Source organism: Paroedura picta, chromosome 4 (assembly GCF_049243985.1).
Source record: "Paroedura picta isolate Pp20150507F chromosome 4, Ppicta_v3.0, whole genome shotgun sequence".
Taxonomy (NCBI): Eukaryota; Metazoa; Chordata; class Lepidosauria; order Squamata; family Gekkonidae; genus Paroedura; species Paroedura picta.
The window spans coordinates 58,583,313-58,600,373 of record NC_135372.1 but is presented as its reverse complement, the minus strand read 5'-3'; positions in this window follow the sequence as shown (position 1 = coordinate 58,600,373).

Below are 17,061 nucleotides of genomic sequence, written 5' to 3'. Positions count from 1 at the left end.
TCAGAACCAAGAGTACAATAATAGACATAAATTCTCTATGAATAAAGGTAGGAGGTTGCCTGGTATGCTACCTATGCAAAGTTATACCTTTGTAAATCTTTAAATGTTGTAACACTACTTAAGATGGGACAGTTCATTTCCTTCTCCCCACAGCACTTTTCTCCCCTGAAGTCCTTGTTGCAAATTCTAATTCCTACCTGTACTAATAGCACAGAAACGGAGATGGGGTGGGCAGGAGCCTCTTCTGCACATATGACAATGAATCTGTGTTCAGTGTTGCCACTGTTAATCAAGCATTGCATTCCGATGTATCCCAGAGGTGCAAGACATGTAGCACATGGGAAAATGGAGAAACGGAACAGTGCAAAACAAAATGAAATGCGCTCACATTCATCCGTGAATCCCCAAAGCCTGGCTCAGGCTATTGTAGGGTCTGAGGTGCTATAGGTTGGTGGCATAGTGTGTTATGTGGAAGAGCCTTTTGAAGATTGTCTGCAAACCTCAATTTGTGTAGTGGCAAGATTGCTGCCGGCTTACTAGGAACACAACACACCAGTTCTGAGAGACATGCAGTGGTTGTCAGATGATTGGACACTGATTGCAAAGGACTTTCTAGGTCTGCCAACTCTATGTTGGGAAATTCCTAAAGATTTAGGAGTGAAGCCTGAGGATGGTGGGGTTTGGGGAGATGGGGGTATCAGGCCATAGAACCCATGTTCCCAAACCCTCCATTTTCTCCAGGGTTACTGATCTTTGTAGCCTGGAGATCAGTTACAATGCCAGGAGATCTGCAGGCAGCAGCTACATGGTGAGTTAACGTACACATTTCAAACTTTGTTTCTGTTTATTCCAGCATCTCCTCAAAGAGGAGAACATTTCATCAGTGAACAAACAAAACATTTCTAGCAGAAAGAAAGAGCTAAATAAAGACATTCCCCATCTTTTGCAAACAGAACGTGAAAGTCATGTGGGGAGGCTTTGCTGTGTTGAGGTCACACCAAGAGATGATCATGCGGACTGACAGCATAAAAAGGGAGAAGCATTTTGTACAGTTCTAAATCAAAACTAAAGCCTGAAGGGAATACTCACAGGGATAGAAATTGGAATGGATTTGCCTGTTAATAATCTGGTCTGTCAGAAGTGACATGTGGCCTTCCCAGCTGCTTAGAGCTCAACATTTGCTCTCTCTAGAGGGCTTCTTATGCTCCATCTTTTTTCATCCATGACTTTTCATTTAATGGAATTTTGTTTCATTTAGATCACTGTCTTCCTCTATAACGAGACTTTTTCTTCTGCCGGAAGCATTGGTATATAATACCGCAAGTGGAAGGAACCTTCTGCAGGCGAAATTCACCTCAAAGACTTACTAAACCAATTAAATCCCATATATGGAACTGTGCACTGGGACAAACTGATGTGCAGCAAGGCCTGTAACATGCCTCAGTGAGGCATAACATTTCCATTTTCACACTAGCTACACATGCTAGGTTCCCTAAAAAGATTTGCACAGATGTTTCTCCTGAGAAGGAGTCTCCAAATTTGTCTAAAATTAGAGGCAATTATATGGAAACTCTAATTTAAACATTTGTTAACATTTCAATAATACATTTAGTCAATGCAGGAGCATACTTGGCCTTACTAGAAATACTGAATCAAAGCATCTCATGCCCTCAGATTTAATATGGCGAAATTAATGTTTTCACAGTTTATCATCTTACTTTTCGAAAACATATACCAAATATGACTAAGGATATCAGATCTTGCAAGCTAAGCAGGGTTATCTCTAGTTAGTACTTGAGTGGGAAGAAGTCCAGGGTAGCTATTCAGAAGCAGGCAATGTCAATCTCTTGTCTTGAAAAACTAATGGGGTTACCATAAGTCAGCTGTGACTGGACAGTAAAGATGGTGCAGCTAAAAAATCAATTTCTAAAATGTTAGTATTTGAAAGTTAATTATTTTTGGTATTCCTTTTTTCTGGGTTCCAAATACGGGTTTGGTATTAAGATCTGGATTGGAGGGGGGGGGGGGGGCTCTGTTATTTACTATAGGAAACCTTGATGGAGGGCTGGAGGGGCTGATTTTTTGGATACTAAAAAGACTGGAATTAGACGCATCCATTAAAAGAATTAAACACAATATATCTTTAATAACACAATTCACTTTAAACATTCATTTAAAAAATGGGTCTTTAGGCTATAGAGGTGATACACTTGCTGTACATATCACATACAATAAAATAAACTCTTAGTAGTACACTTTACAGTACACATAACATTCAATGCAATATACACTTAGTAGTTCTGATTGGAATCAATAAGCTAATTAAAATCAAACCAGATGTGTTTTGGCCCAAAAGGCCTTATTCAGTGGTCCCAATTTAATATCACATGGACATTATATGAAAGAATCTTCTTAGTTTACAGGTGCAGCACACATGTACACTTTGGGTGATTATATGATTATATGATTATATTATCCTCATTCCTTTTGGTGTGGCTATAAAGCTTAGGAGTCAGATGTAATGCTCCCTCCGAGTATTTCTGTGTTACAGTGTACATTTTGGAATGCCCTCACAACATCTTACATGGCTAATTGTGATACAGCGTGAAAACCAATGCAGCAAGCCAATATAGACACAGAGGAAGAACAAGAAAGACCGTGCAGCCAGTGAAAGAGTGTGTGGCAGTTCATCTCTTCTCCTATCCTTCCCTCCCTCACTCCACTAGCATTGTCTGCCTGCGCCCCCATCACTCAGGAGGGTACATGGAGGAGCAGCGAAGGCTTGTGGTGGCCCCTATGTGGCTGGGCAGCTATTCCTCTGCCTGCCCGAGGGAAGAGCTATGGCCCCCAGGTCCTCTTCCCCTGGATTCATGCCAGAATGAAGGAGGCAGCTGTGGAGGTGCTAGTGGTCATGAAGGGGTCAGGCAGGGGCAGTGGAGACTGGCATCTCGACGGCCTCCTCTAAGAGGAAACACCGCTCCAGTGCAGGAGGAATGAGTACAGCCCAGTCAGTGGGGAGAAAGCCCTTGGGGTGGGTGTTTTCTCAGAGGGGGATGGGCAATGTCATGTCCATATCAATAAGCATTGCCCTGAAGTGTGGCCAGAGATGTAGTCCCTCAATAATAACCAAGAAAGAGATTGACTACTGTTTTGAAAACCTAGAATAATTTTTATTTAGCCTGCCTGTCTGCCATATTTTATCCTACCCTTCCTCCAAGGAGCTCAGGGCAGCATACACGGTTCTCCCAACTTCTATATTATCCTTACAAGAACCCCATGAAGCAGATTAGACTGAGACTGTGTGACTGGGACGTAAACAGTAAGGATGAGTAGGGTTTTGAACCCAGGTCTTCCAAGTACTTGTCTGGCTACTCTATGCTGGCATAATCTTTTAATCCCTAATATTTAAGATTTGGCAGACAAGTCTAGTTTCTTGTGAAGCTTTCATCTCAGCTTCACAGCATGTGTGTGCCCACGTGCTCACACACAGAAACTTTCTTGCTGTAATTTTTCAGCTTAATTCAACATTCTCTAGTTATATTTTCACTTACCTTCCAGCAAGATATTACTTTTACACCTCTCTAGAGATCTTAAAAAACTATACAAAACCATAATGAATTTGGGCAATGTGTAAATGTATTTGATCAGATTATGGTGTTTACCTTTCAGCTCAATGAATTATTGACAATCATTTTGCCTACAGCTGAGGTGCAGCTCAGCCTAACATGGAAATTTCAGTGCTATAGTACCTCACACGCCAAGTGTATCTCAGCTAAACATTGGATCAAGCAGTGTGACTCTGAGGGCAGTGTCACAGGCAGGGATAGAATTCAAGGTGAGCCTAGACAGGCTACCTGACCTACCTAGTTTTTTAAAGGGTGGGCCCAGCCAAACAAGTTATTATCCTGTTGGGGCTGCATTTAATCTTTGGGTTGTCTTGGGTTAGGAGAACTATTCGGAATACTAATTGCAAGGCTATTTTAAAATTTTAATCAGAAAACACACATGCACATGAACAGCCTGCAGAGTTTTTGACTCTGCACATTTTTCTTGTTTGACTTTTGTATTTGTAGTACATTACTGGCTTGAGTTACGGCAGACTGTTAGCAATAACCTGGTATCATCTACTAGGGAAGGCTATACTCATTTAGAATTCTACCATTAGCTGCAGCTCAATGAAAGACATGTTTAAAATAAATGTAAGTAGTATCTTTAATTAGACAGAGAGAGCAAACAGGTTTGCTCAGAATCCTATTTGGGTTTTTAGGATTGCACTAAAAGAGATTGCACTAAAACTAGACGTTTCCATCTAGTTTTGAATAATGTTTCCCACAGTGGCAAAACAAATGGCTCAGTGAATTCACAAGAAGGGAAGAGAAGGGAAGTAACAGACTTTGTTATCAGTATGCAAAAGTATATCGCTACTGAACACGGAGGTTCCTTTTGAAGTTTGTGTCTAATAGCTCTTTGTAATTAACCCCCTTTTAAAGCCATCTAAGTGACTTGCAATTACCACATCATATTTTGAACATATGAAGCTGCCTTATATGGAATCAGACCACTGGTCCATTACCTCACCTACAACCAAATCCTTTTAACTGGACATGCCAGTGAGTGAACCTGGGATCTTTTGCATACCAAACAAACTATCTACCACTGAACCACACTGAACCATTTCTGATGGCAGAAATTCCATATTTTAATTAATTATTATGCATATTGTGGTGACAGATAGCCCTTAAAAACCAGATCCCAAGTGCTGAAGGAAGTGAGAGGCTAATTCTTAACCAAAGCAGAGAGCTTGAATGACAGTCTGGTTCGAGCACTCTGATTGGACAATAAGAGCTGTGAGAGAATTGATATTATTGCTGTGTGCTGGAAAGAAGTTATTCTGATTTAGAGACTGACAGAACCTGTGTTTAGAGAAGACCTGTCTGTGAATTAACTGAAGGAGAATTTTAATCAGTTCTACACAGTTGGGAGTACTGGACTGATACTTGGCAGAGTGTTTTGGGTAGAAGTGAGAATCCCAGTTCAGGCCAAAAGAAGGTGCAGAATTTTTTTGTGGAAAGGATTCTTGCCCAGTTAAAAAGTGGAAATTGGCTGATGATTTCCCTCAGCTGGTGTAGAAAGTAAGTTTATTTAGACACCTCAGGGGTTAATAGGAAATGGGTGCTTTAAGAAGGAAAAGTGAGGTACTAGCAGAGGGTACTTCCCTTCCTGAAAACCAGGGGACTCCAGAGGAACTCAAAAGAACAAAGAAAACACAGAGGGGGAAAGCCTCTCAGTGAGAACTCAGAAATGAAGTAAGAAGTTTCTATATAAATTTTCTATACATCTCTAAAGAATGACAAACTGTATAACAACTGATTTTACAGCTAAGTTTTATCTTCTTATTCCATCTAACCTTCCCCTGCATGTTAAATAAAATCCTTTGTTTGTTGAATGTAAACATTGTCTCAGTGCCATTTTGAAAAGGGTTTTAAGTTAAGAATGCTCTTATACCTTCCCATAAAGTTCAAGGGCTTCATCTTGCAGGCCCTCAGAAATTGTTTAAGATCTCAGAGGGCCCTGAACTCTTCAGGTTGAGCATTCCACCAGGCCAAGGGCAAGGCCAAAAAAGTCCTGGCGCTGGTTAAGGCCAATTCAATCTCTTTGGGGCCAGGGACCATGAGTAGATTTGGGATTCTTGATCTTAACACTCTTTGGGGGTGTTCCTATAGATACAGGAGTCCCGGACTGTTTAGGACTTTAAAAATGAGAGATGAAAACCTGATCCAGTCTCCAAGTGCCAGCTTGGAGTAGTGATCAGGAGCAGCAGCTTCTAATATGGTGAGCCAGGTTTGATTCCCTGCTCCTCCACATGCAGCTGGCTGGATGACTTTGAGCACGCCATTGCCCTGATAGAGCTGTTCTGACTGAGCAAAAATATTAGGGCTCTCTCAGCCCCACCTACCTCACAGGGTGGCTGTTGTCAGTAGAGTAAAGGGAAGGTGAGACTCCTTCTGGTAGAGAAAAGCATCATATAAGAACCAATTCTTCTTCAATCTAGAGCCACTGCAGCTGGGAGAGCACAGATGTATTATATGCTCTCCATTGTGTCCTGTAAAGACCCAAGTTGCTGCATTCTGGACCAGTTGGAGTTTCCAGAGAAGTTTCAAGGGCAGCCATGCATAGAGCTTAATAAGTTACAGCAGTAGCAATGTCTTCCTCCAATCTACTTTTGCTTTAATATAGCTTGGTATTCATTTTGCTGTATGTAGTATTAATATTTTATATTACCTAACACTGTGCCTCTTTTAGTGGGATAATATGAATAAAGGGGTCAAAGGGAAATTTGTGTAAGGTCTAAGCGATATTGACTAAGGATTTGGGGATATGGCCCTGGAGAAATAAGTGTAAATTATTGCTCTATAAAACAGCTGTCATTTTCTACTAGTACTTTCCATTTATTCAGATATTTAATAATCAGGAGGCAATTTCAGGAACATGTCCTGCCCCTGGTTTTATGAGGCATTTTCCTGTTCACTGCTCTGGTTACAAACATGAGCAGCATACCAATGGGAATGACTGTGTTCAAAATTTAAATAATAAATGACTGGAGTACAGAGGAGCTAAATGGCAGTGGCAAGAGGGGACCCTTCTGCAGATCATAAATAATCTTCTTTTGAGTCGAAGCAGATTGGGAGCTGAATGGTCTTTGATCTATGAATTTCAAAAGCCCACGTTCCCAAAGAATTTGTTCATTGTGGCTTCATCTGGAACATCTTAGGCATCTTTTGGCAACTTCTGGATGATTTCCTCTTTCACAGTATCCCACAACAATGTTTATGATAGATGTTTATGGATGATTTCCTCTTTCACAGTATCCCACAACAATGTTTATGTTTTCAGAAAAAAACTATGCATGCAACCTAATTCATCCCAAGGAGTTATGCTGAACAAAAGGTATCTGTGAAGGAAGAAGGAGAAAGGGGCTTGGCTGCAGGCTTCATTCTGTGGGCACAGTTCATACCTGCCTGTAGCTCACTTGATGACTGCAATGACTTACATGTGGGACTCCTCACATATATGTGTGCATGATCTGACAATCCCCCCAAAAACATTGTTTGAGGTTATGAGTGAAGATATAACTGTTCTCCTCTGCAGGAACCTTTGATGACCCACTCATACCTGTAAGTTCTTCTCTGATGTTGCAGTCACATGCCTGTGTCAATTGCTCATTTATTCCATGATGAAATTACACAGTACTACTGGATCCCACCTGGAATTGGCAACCAGTCAGAACAGGGGGTGGGCAAGCAGAACTGGGCCTGCAAGCAGAAAGCAGGCTGGTGCCATCACAAGCTCTAAGGGAACTGTTATGCAAGAACAGGCCTACAAAAACTGTGACTAGTCCAAGGTTACCCAGCTGGCTGCATGTGGAGGAGTGGGGAATAAAACACAGTTCTCCAGATTAGAAGACACAGATTAGAAGACACTATTCCATGCTTGCTTTCTGGAAAAGATCACAGGATACCTTCCCAAAATATTACTGTGGACCTGGACCTTCAAGGAATTTCTCTCATCTCCTTTGCATTCTGCTCTGGATTATTTTCTTTATCTCATGATGGAAAGCCACATGAGACAGGAATCTCAATCCTCAAGTATGCATGTCAGTGTGACTGGCTCCCTCAACTTGAGCAGGGTTATTCAGTATATTATCTTAAAATTTTCAACGTACTTTTTTGAAGTCAGTACTTGAATGGCAGATGACCAAGGAAGACTCTGCAGAGGAAGGCAATGGAAAACCACCTCTGCTTTTCACTTGCTGTAAAAGGTTTTTTGGGGTCAACATAAGTTGGCTGCAGCTTGACAGCACTTTACACGCACACTTTCTCTTTGTACATTATATATTAATTTCTAGCAGTAAAGAGAACCAAAAGGCTTAACACCCTTTAACAGGTCAACCTACAAAGCTCCCCACACATTAATTGTCTCAAGTAAAAAGTAAATCTATTTCTGCAGTACAAATCTCCACAGATGTCTCCAGAGGAGCCAAGAAAGTGTACTGTGGAATGTGAGGAATTAATAAGAATACCAAACACACCCATTCGCTGCCTCTAAGTCTTCTTACCTCTTATATTTACCATTCCCCTAAGCCATTACCACTAAAATATTAATTACAGTGATATTCAGAGTGAACTTGTCTTTTTTGGAGGGGGAGGGGTTCTTCCTCAAACAGAATCTCAAAGGAAGGCCAAAGAGTTTCTGGAAAGGTAGTAATAGTGCTCACCATTACCTAAAGTGAACATCAGAATGAAATTGGACTCTCAACAGATGTCCACAAGGTCTCTATTAGACTACCAGCATGTCAAAGTGAGACCAGGTACAACCATAAGTTATCACAAGATCTTCCCTAGATTCAGCCCAAAGAGTTGATTAATTAATTTGGCACAAAAATTGAAATGAGTCTTAGCAGAGAGTTAGTTTTAAACAGTTTAAATCATTAATTTGCATACATTGCTGAGGAAAACACTTTTGCTTATCTTGTCTTAAAACTGTATTGATTTTAAAATAATAATTACAGACATAATTTGACAATAAAGCACCACTTTTAAAGCTGTACTCTGTTAACGAATGGAATGATTTTAAATTCTATTTTAGAATTTTAATCTTAATTTCTTTATGATGGTTATCGTGTGAACTCTATTGTTACCTGCCCTGAGCAGGCTATAAATAAAGTTTTACTTACTTACTCAGTTGCTCAAAGAAGCTTCCCACACACCCTGCCTGAAAATAATTTTGGACAATTGGACACTGCACTATCATCCGATAGGATAAGCTGGAAAAAAACCCCTCATATTTGATTTTGCTCTAACTAGTAAAGTATTGTAAATGAAAACATTGGGATTTATTTCCCTCTACACCTGCCTGTTGATGATTGCAAGATTCTGGCATTTTTATTTCATGAAGAGCATTCTTCTAAAAGTGAAACAAAGACAAACCATTGTGTATATCTGTCCTACACCACATGTTTTACTTTTTCTCCCCACAGGAGAAAATGCTTCCCTATGCTAGGCCGCCACAGCCTCGTAGGAATGACACACTTTTACCATGCTTCATTTTAGTCGAGGTAAGAAGCCATTTGAGATGCGTTTGTACAATTACCCATTTATGTCTCTCAAAGAAAATGACCCCGCTGCCGAAACACACTCATATTTATCTAAGTACTCTGTGATTTTATGGGGCTATTTTTGTGTTGTTATGGAACACTATCTGTTTTCTCACAATCACTTTCCACAGCTATAAAATGTTGCTATTCCTGCATTTATTTTTGTTCTATTCTTTGCTTGAAGGAGAAAGGAGTTACCGTATATACTCGCATATAAGCCGAATTTTCCAGCACAATTTAAGCACTTAAAATGGCTTATGTGTGGGTAATTTATTAACAACCTGCCCCCAGCCAGTCAATCACAGCATTGCATTTGCAACCTTAGCTCTTTGCAAGTGAGCTAGTAGCCTCCAGTTAACTTTTGCCTTTTGCAAAGATCTTAAAAACTAAGCTGTTTGCAAGTGAGCTAATTGCTCCCAGCTAACCATTGCCTTCTGCAAATATCTTGAAAGCTTACTCTGGCAGCTTGTAGGACATCAATGATTTGACTAAGGGATTCTGATATTTCCCCCCCTTCTTTTCCTAATCACTTCTTCCAAACTATTCTTTTGGTTTCTGTGGGTGGGATGGGTTTTGGGGATGTTTTGGGATTTACTGTTTTTTCAGTGTTTCTTCTTATATCTGAGGGGCAGCATTGTTTGCCTTTTCTTTTTGGGGTTGCGTTTCTTTTAAAAGTTGATTTTATAGTTCTTTCTTTCAGTTTTCAGTTTTACAGTTCTTTATTTCAGTGTTTTGTTCTGGGGGCATTGTAGCTCCCAATTTGGTAGATGTTGTACTTGTTGTAGTAGGTTGCCAACTTTGGGTACTATTGTTCTGCTCTGGTTTGCTGGCCTGGGGGGCACTGTTCTCTGTTCTCACAGAGCATTTCTGTCAGTGCTCTCTCAGGGTGTTTGGCATCAAGAGAGGAAGGGAAGGCAATTGTAAGCTGCTTTGAGACTCCTTTGGTTAGTGAAAAGCAAGGTACAAAAACCAGCAGCTATTCATCCTCTTGACTTTTCTGTATTTGTTGGGAGGGAGGCTGGATGGGAAAGCCTGTGGTGACTGAGCATGGATTAAGTGCTTAGGCCACCCTGTAAATTAACCAGTAGCCTGCTGCATTTCCCACCCTCAGCTTATATGCAAGTCAATAAATTTGCACAGATTTTGTTGTAAAATTAAGTGTCTCGGCTTATATGCAAGTCGGCTTATATGCGAGTATATACGGTAACTCTGCTGGTATTGCCCCTTGGTAATTTACACTGAATGGGTGGTGGTGGTGAAGGTAAAGACAATGCTTCTGAAAAGATACACAAATTCCCAGAGAAGCGGAATAGACACATGAAGCTGCCTTATACTCAGTTCAATCATTAGTCTATCCAGGTCAGCAGCTTTCGGGGGTCTCATGCAGAGGTTTTTCACACCACCTACTACCTGATCCTTATAACTGGGAATAACATAGAGTGAACCTGGAAAATTCTGCACGCAGAGCTGATTTTGTATCACAGAGCGTTGTCTCAAAGCTTTGGTACAGAGAGGTGCAGTAACTGAAAGGACAAAGCAGTGTTCTTTCTGTATATACTGACTGGTCCAAATGTGCACAAACTTGTGGTAGCATATAACAACTTCCATATGTGCGTCGAAAGATAAATTTTAATGCCTGGCATTTAAAAATGAACATGTTTTATGGAACATGTTCTGGCTGAGATTTATATAGTATTTTGGAGGGCAGTCATTATCAGCAGAACTGGGTATTATGGATAGAAGACATGACATTTAAAAAAACAACCTTGTATTGGCCTATATGTGATTTTTAAAAGGTACTCCAGAGGTTTCAGTGTTTGGGGTATGTCCAGAGTGAGAAAGGCTCAGGAGGCCAACTAAGCCTGACTCCACTCACAATATGACCCCAATACTGCCCAGTTGTATGCCTATGCTTGAGTTACCCCAGCCCAGTTTCAGTACGGTGTTGACATAACTCCAAATACATCAGCGTATCTTAGGGAAATTCAGGTATATCTTGAGGATACAACAATGTATCTGTAAACACAGCAGTGTCAGGGATAGGTGCCATGCTAAAATGTTCACATAATTGAATAATCTCTTCTATAAATATGATATATATTCAGGATCTGGAGTTAAAAACTACCACGGTAGCATGGCATATAGTCTGTGGCACTTGTTATATAAAGATTCCTTATAGAAGTCAGATAACTGATCCATGGGATCAACTCTGAATGGTAGAAAATCTCCCAAGTCTCAGAGAGATAGGTCTTTTCCCTTGTTTTTTCTTTTTGCTTTACTTTTTCAGATAATTTTAACAGGAAATACTGGGGATTGAACCAGAGATCAAGTAAAGTGTGTACGTGTGTGTGTGTGGGGGGGGGAAGGTTTGCATTTCTCCTATAGGCTTTCTCTTTTGACAGAGCCTTCATCTGAGCAAAGATGGCATTTGCCTCTCATATTTACTGGCCATAACTGGAATTTGTTTGCAAGACCATATCATTTTCCTGTAGGGAATCAAGACCCATGAATACCTTTTCAGTTATAAAGGTTTTGTTCCACAATCCCTGTATGCACCGAATGTGTATTTGTTGCTGCTTAATTGTTCTTGTTTCAAATATTTTCTGTCAAGGTTGCACTTCAGTTGTAGCGATCACCTGAATACTGGTTGTATATTTTGTACTGCAGGAGAAAAGAAACCACTTCAGACAATGCAACCATTGTTATTGTGATAGCCTTGGTTGCTTTTTTAAAAAAATGCCATGCTCAGTTGTTTGTTTTGCCATTAATTTGGAACAGGATGATTTTGTCTGCCCACCTGAGCTGTGCCATTTTATAGACTTATTTCATTTTTTTAAATTAGCATTTCTTCTGTGATGGTATGTACTTCTTTGTTTAGTGGCCCCAGGGATTATGGTTCTAGATGGTAGCTTGCTCTGTTCTTACTCCTTTGCAGAGGATCAGGCTATATCATTGCCATAGAAACGAAGGAGTGACAGAGGAGTTCTAAACTACATCTTGGACATATTCCTTTTCAGTAGAAATAGACCTCACACTAACCGAAGATAGCTGTGATTCAGTTCCACATAAGCAATGGGAATTGGAGAGCAATCCTAAACAGAGTTATAGACTTCTAACTCTGCAGAGAATTGCATTGATAATCTTGAGATCTTAGTCTCTAGGCATGGAAATCCTGTCATTCTTTAGAGGGTTTTAAGATATACAAAGGTTTTCCCAATGCATCATCCCACAAAGGCCAAATAAACCTTGGAAAGATCCTTGTTATAGCCTCTTCCCCTTTACTGACTGAAGCCATCTTTTACTGACTGGCAACCTTGCTGTTTTCTAGCAATGACCACAGATACCATTTGGTTTCTTAAAGCTACCATCACTGCTTTAGTTTTGTTGGTTAATCCCCCAGTGAATTGTTTTACTTCAGATTTATTTATTTTATTTTTGTATTTATACTCCCCCCAGAGGCTCAGGATGGATTACAAATGATTAAAATCATACACTAATATAAATATGTAAAATAAGAATATAACATATTATAGGTTTAAACTTCAAAGATTAAAACTATAACTAATTTGCCTAGCCTAATTTTGGGGGCCTCAGCTATAGGCCCAGTGGAACACTTCTGAGTGCTCAAAGAACTTTCTGGAGAGCTTGTGGAACCCTTGTCTATCATCTTTAGGACCTTTTGGAGGACTGGAGAGATGCCAGAAGACAGGAGGAGAGCGAATGTTATCCCAGTCTTCAAAAAAGGGAGGAGAGATGGGAAGCTATAGTGATTTTTCACACTGTAGACCTTAATTGCGGGGAAGATAATGGAACAGATTTTTAAGGGGGTAATCTGCAATCATCTGAAGAACAATTTCGTGATCCGGGGAAGTCAGCACAGATTTGTCTCCAACAGGTCCTACCAGATCAATCTAGTTTCCTTCTTTACTGAGTGACGTGTTTATTGGATCATGGAAACTCAGACCATTTTTGCACAAAATATTTGCCCCTGCACAACCTCTCATTGCTTGTGGGTTTTAGTGCTGCTTTCACATGACATTGGCAGCAACCTGTGGTGGTGCAGGAGTTGGCACGAGTTTTCATCTGGTTTGCTCCACAATAAGGGAAATCAGAAAAAAAAACTATTTCCCTTTCTTGTTGTGCTGCAAATCGAGGCCAAACAGGGGCAAGCCTGTATTAGGGAGAGTCTCGGTTGTGTTTTGCCCGCCCTTGCACCTGCCCTCCCCTCTTCATTTTGGGATCAACTTTTTAAAAAATGGTGCAGTCTGCATTGCTATGGGACCACAAAGTGATGTGCTCTCAGTACAAATAAAATCTTCTCTTCATTGTGCATGGTAATATTGGGATTGGGTGGCTAAAACACACTCCTGTTTTTGTTTTCTGGTGAGGGATATAAACAGGGAAAGAAGGGGGGGGGGCATATGATGAAGCAGCCATCTTATTAGCTTGGCATCCATGCTCCACGTTTTAAATCTTTATTGTGAACACACAATCATCGGGGTCCAGTTACCATGGCCAGCCTATCACAAATCTGCCTGAACATTAAGAGAGACCATTATACAAAGTACCCCAAAAAGGGATCTAAGGAAATATTTTATAGTTGTTGCATGATCCCATAGCAATGCAGAAGTGAAAGTATTTTTTAAAGAATATTTTACTGTTGTGGCATTTCGCCATAGCAATGCAGAAGTGTATTTTTAAAAAATTAATTTCAGGAATTAAGGTGGGGGAATGGAAGTTTTAGTCCCCAAAACAACCTCTGTGAAGGGACTGGTGCCTTACATTGATTGACAACCTGAGGAGCAGGGGGAGAAGTGCGGGTTGTCCATGCTTTAGGCTTCTCTGCCACCTTGTCAGGAAGGTAATAGCCATGATGAGGTGGCGGGATAATGTGGTAAGGGTCTCCCATCAGGAAGCATGCAAACGCATGGTTTCCAATAGCGCATTTGCAAGCAGGAGGCGGCACATGTTTTATGCCTCCATGCAGAAATGATCTCAGTGGATGTTGTTTACCTAGATTTCAGTAAGGCTTTTGACAAGATTCCCCATGATGTTCTGATAGGTAAACTGGAAGACTGTAGATTGGATTTTGGGATGGTTAGGTGGATAGATAGCTGGCTAAAAAACCGCCCCCAAAGAGTGGTTGTCAATGATATTTCATTGGATTGGAGGGAGGTGAGCAGTGGGGTGCCACAGGGCTCAGTACTGGGTTTGGTACTTTTCAACATTGTTATTAATAATCTGGATGAGGGAGTAGAGGGACTCCTCATTAAATTTGCAGATGACACCAAATTGGGAGGAGTAGTGAACACCCTAGGAGATAGAGTTCAATGAGATTTGAACATGCTGGACAACTGGGCAAATGAGAACAAGATGCAATTCAATAAGGAGAAGTGTAGAGTTCTACATCTGGGTCACAAAAATGAGAACCATGCATACTGGACGGGAAATACACTTCTGGGCAGCAGTGTGTATGAATGTGATCTTGGAGTACTTGTGGACTGTAAGCTAAATATGAGCAGATAGTGTGATCCATTTGTAAAGAAAGCAAATGCAGTCTTGGGCTGTATCAACAGAGGCATCACATCAATATCAGAAGGTGTCATAGTCCTAGAAGAAGAAGAAGAAGAAGAAGAAGAAGAAGAAGAAGAAGAAGAGTTGGTTCTTATATGCCGCTTTTCCCTACCCGAAGGAGGCTCAAAGCGGCTTACAGTCGCCTTCCCATTCCTCTCCCCACAACAGACACCCTGTGGGGTGGGTGAGGCTGAGAGAGCCCTGATATCACTGCTCGGTCAGAACAGTTTTATCAGTGCCGTGGCGAGCCCAAGGTCACCCAGCTGGTTGCATGTGGGGGAGTGCAGAATCGAACCCGGCATGCCAGATTAGAAGTCCGCACTCCTAACCACTACACCAAACTGGCTCTGTATATCACATTGGTCAGACCCCACTTGGAGTACTGTGTGCAGTTCTGGAGGCCTCACTTCAAAAAAGACATGGACAAAATTGAGATGGTTCAGAGGAGAGTGATGAGAATGAACTGGGACCTGGGGACCAAGTCCTATGGGGAAAGGCTGAGGGACCTGGGAATAGTCACCCTGGAGAAGAGATGGTGGAGAGGAGACATGATTGCTGTCATTAAGTATTTGAAATATTGTTACATAGAGGAGGGCAGGAAAATGTTCCTGTTGGCAGCAGAGGAGAGGACCCTCAGTAATGGGTTTAAATTACATGGAGAATGATATCAGCTAGATATAAGGATTTATTTTTTTCACAGAGTAATTCAGTAGTGGAATTGGCCACCTAAGGAGGTGGTGAGCTCCTCCTTACTAACAGTCTTCAAATATCAGCTGGACAGACACTTATCTGGGATGCTTTAGGCTGATCCTGCATTGAGCAAGTGGTTGGACTAGATGGTCTTTATGGCCCTTCCAACTCTATGAGCCCCTGGGGAGGGCGGTATATAAATATAAATATAATAAATAATTCTATGATAAGCCCTGCAGGGCTCTGATGTTACCAGGAAGAGTGTTCCACCAGGCTGGGACCAGGACCAGGATAGAAAAGGTCCTGGCCCTGGTGGAAGTCAGTTTAATTTCTTTAGGATCAGAGGTCCTAAGCAAACCTGGGTCTTTTCTCATGTTTAAAGAAAGATCTGTCATGTCTGGTCTAGGTGGCTGACACCTGCATGTGGGCACCAGCTGGTGCGCCACCACCACCACTCCTCTCCACGCTGTGGTGTTGTTATGTAGGCTGTCACCCCTCCATCAAAGGCTGGCACACCCGTGTCAACCCTTCCTGACACTCCTGCGCAGACCCTGGCACCAGAGAGAGAAAAGCCAGGTCAAGCCTTGCAAAGCATAATGGGAGAGCAATTAAAACCCACTTCGTGCTCTGAAGCAGGAGTTGGAGTTAGGCTTCCCCCAACCTACTTGCTTGTAAACAAAAGAGGAGTTTGTCAGTACACCTGGCAAGTACAGCGAGACAAAGGCATCCCACCCAAAACTCCCCTCCAGCCAGCGAAGCACATTGTCTTGTAAAGGGAACTGGCCACTCTCTTTCAACACCAAATCTAATCCAAGATTTGGTCTTTGTCTTTTCTTTACCACTATCCCCAGGCACAAGCAATCATCCAGGATTTGGGCCATCAGCCCTTCTAGACAGGAAATATTTCTTCATATTCCCAGCAGCTAGTTTCTTTGTCTCAGCCACCCGTTTCTTTGTTGGGACCCAGCCCCAGCAATCAAACTCTTTGTCCAAGCCCTGGACAAGGTAGGATCAGCCCCCTATCACCTCAAGTCACAAATTTCCTTTAAATATTGGGCTCCCACAGCCACAAAGTGCAGTTAGTTTCCAGGCTACAGAAATGCTGTCCGATATTCTTGGTCCCTCGTCCGTCTCCCCAAATTGCTTCCCTGGACCTCCAGAACTCTGCTCCACCCAGAAGACAGGTAGATATCACTTCCGATCAACCCTTAGTATAGGTTCTCCCCTATAAGCCTTTTCCGTGTGTGCTAGTGGCTAGGAATGTACATTTCTATGCTAGAGTGTGCATGTGTTGTCTTTTGTCTAATTTGTGTTAATAAAATCCTTTCATGTTTAGATCATTGTCTGCCTTGGTTCTATCTCAGTGACATAATTACCCAGTAAACTGTGCAATACAAGGTCCCACGTTACTCCATGCTGCCTCTTGCTGGCTCTACTAGCTGATTCCCCACAACTAAATTTAGACACGTGTCCTTACAGACACGCATTTGGCGTAACAGCGTGGGCTGCCTCGGGCTTGGTGATCACTGAAGTCGCCGAACCATGCTGGAACATGCAACCCTAGTCTGGTACTGGCTCCAGTCTCCAGAAAGATATGGATACGCTGAGAATTAGACACAGTGATGATGAGGGTACTATGTATC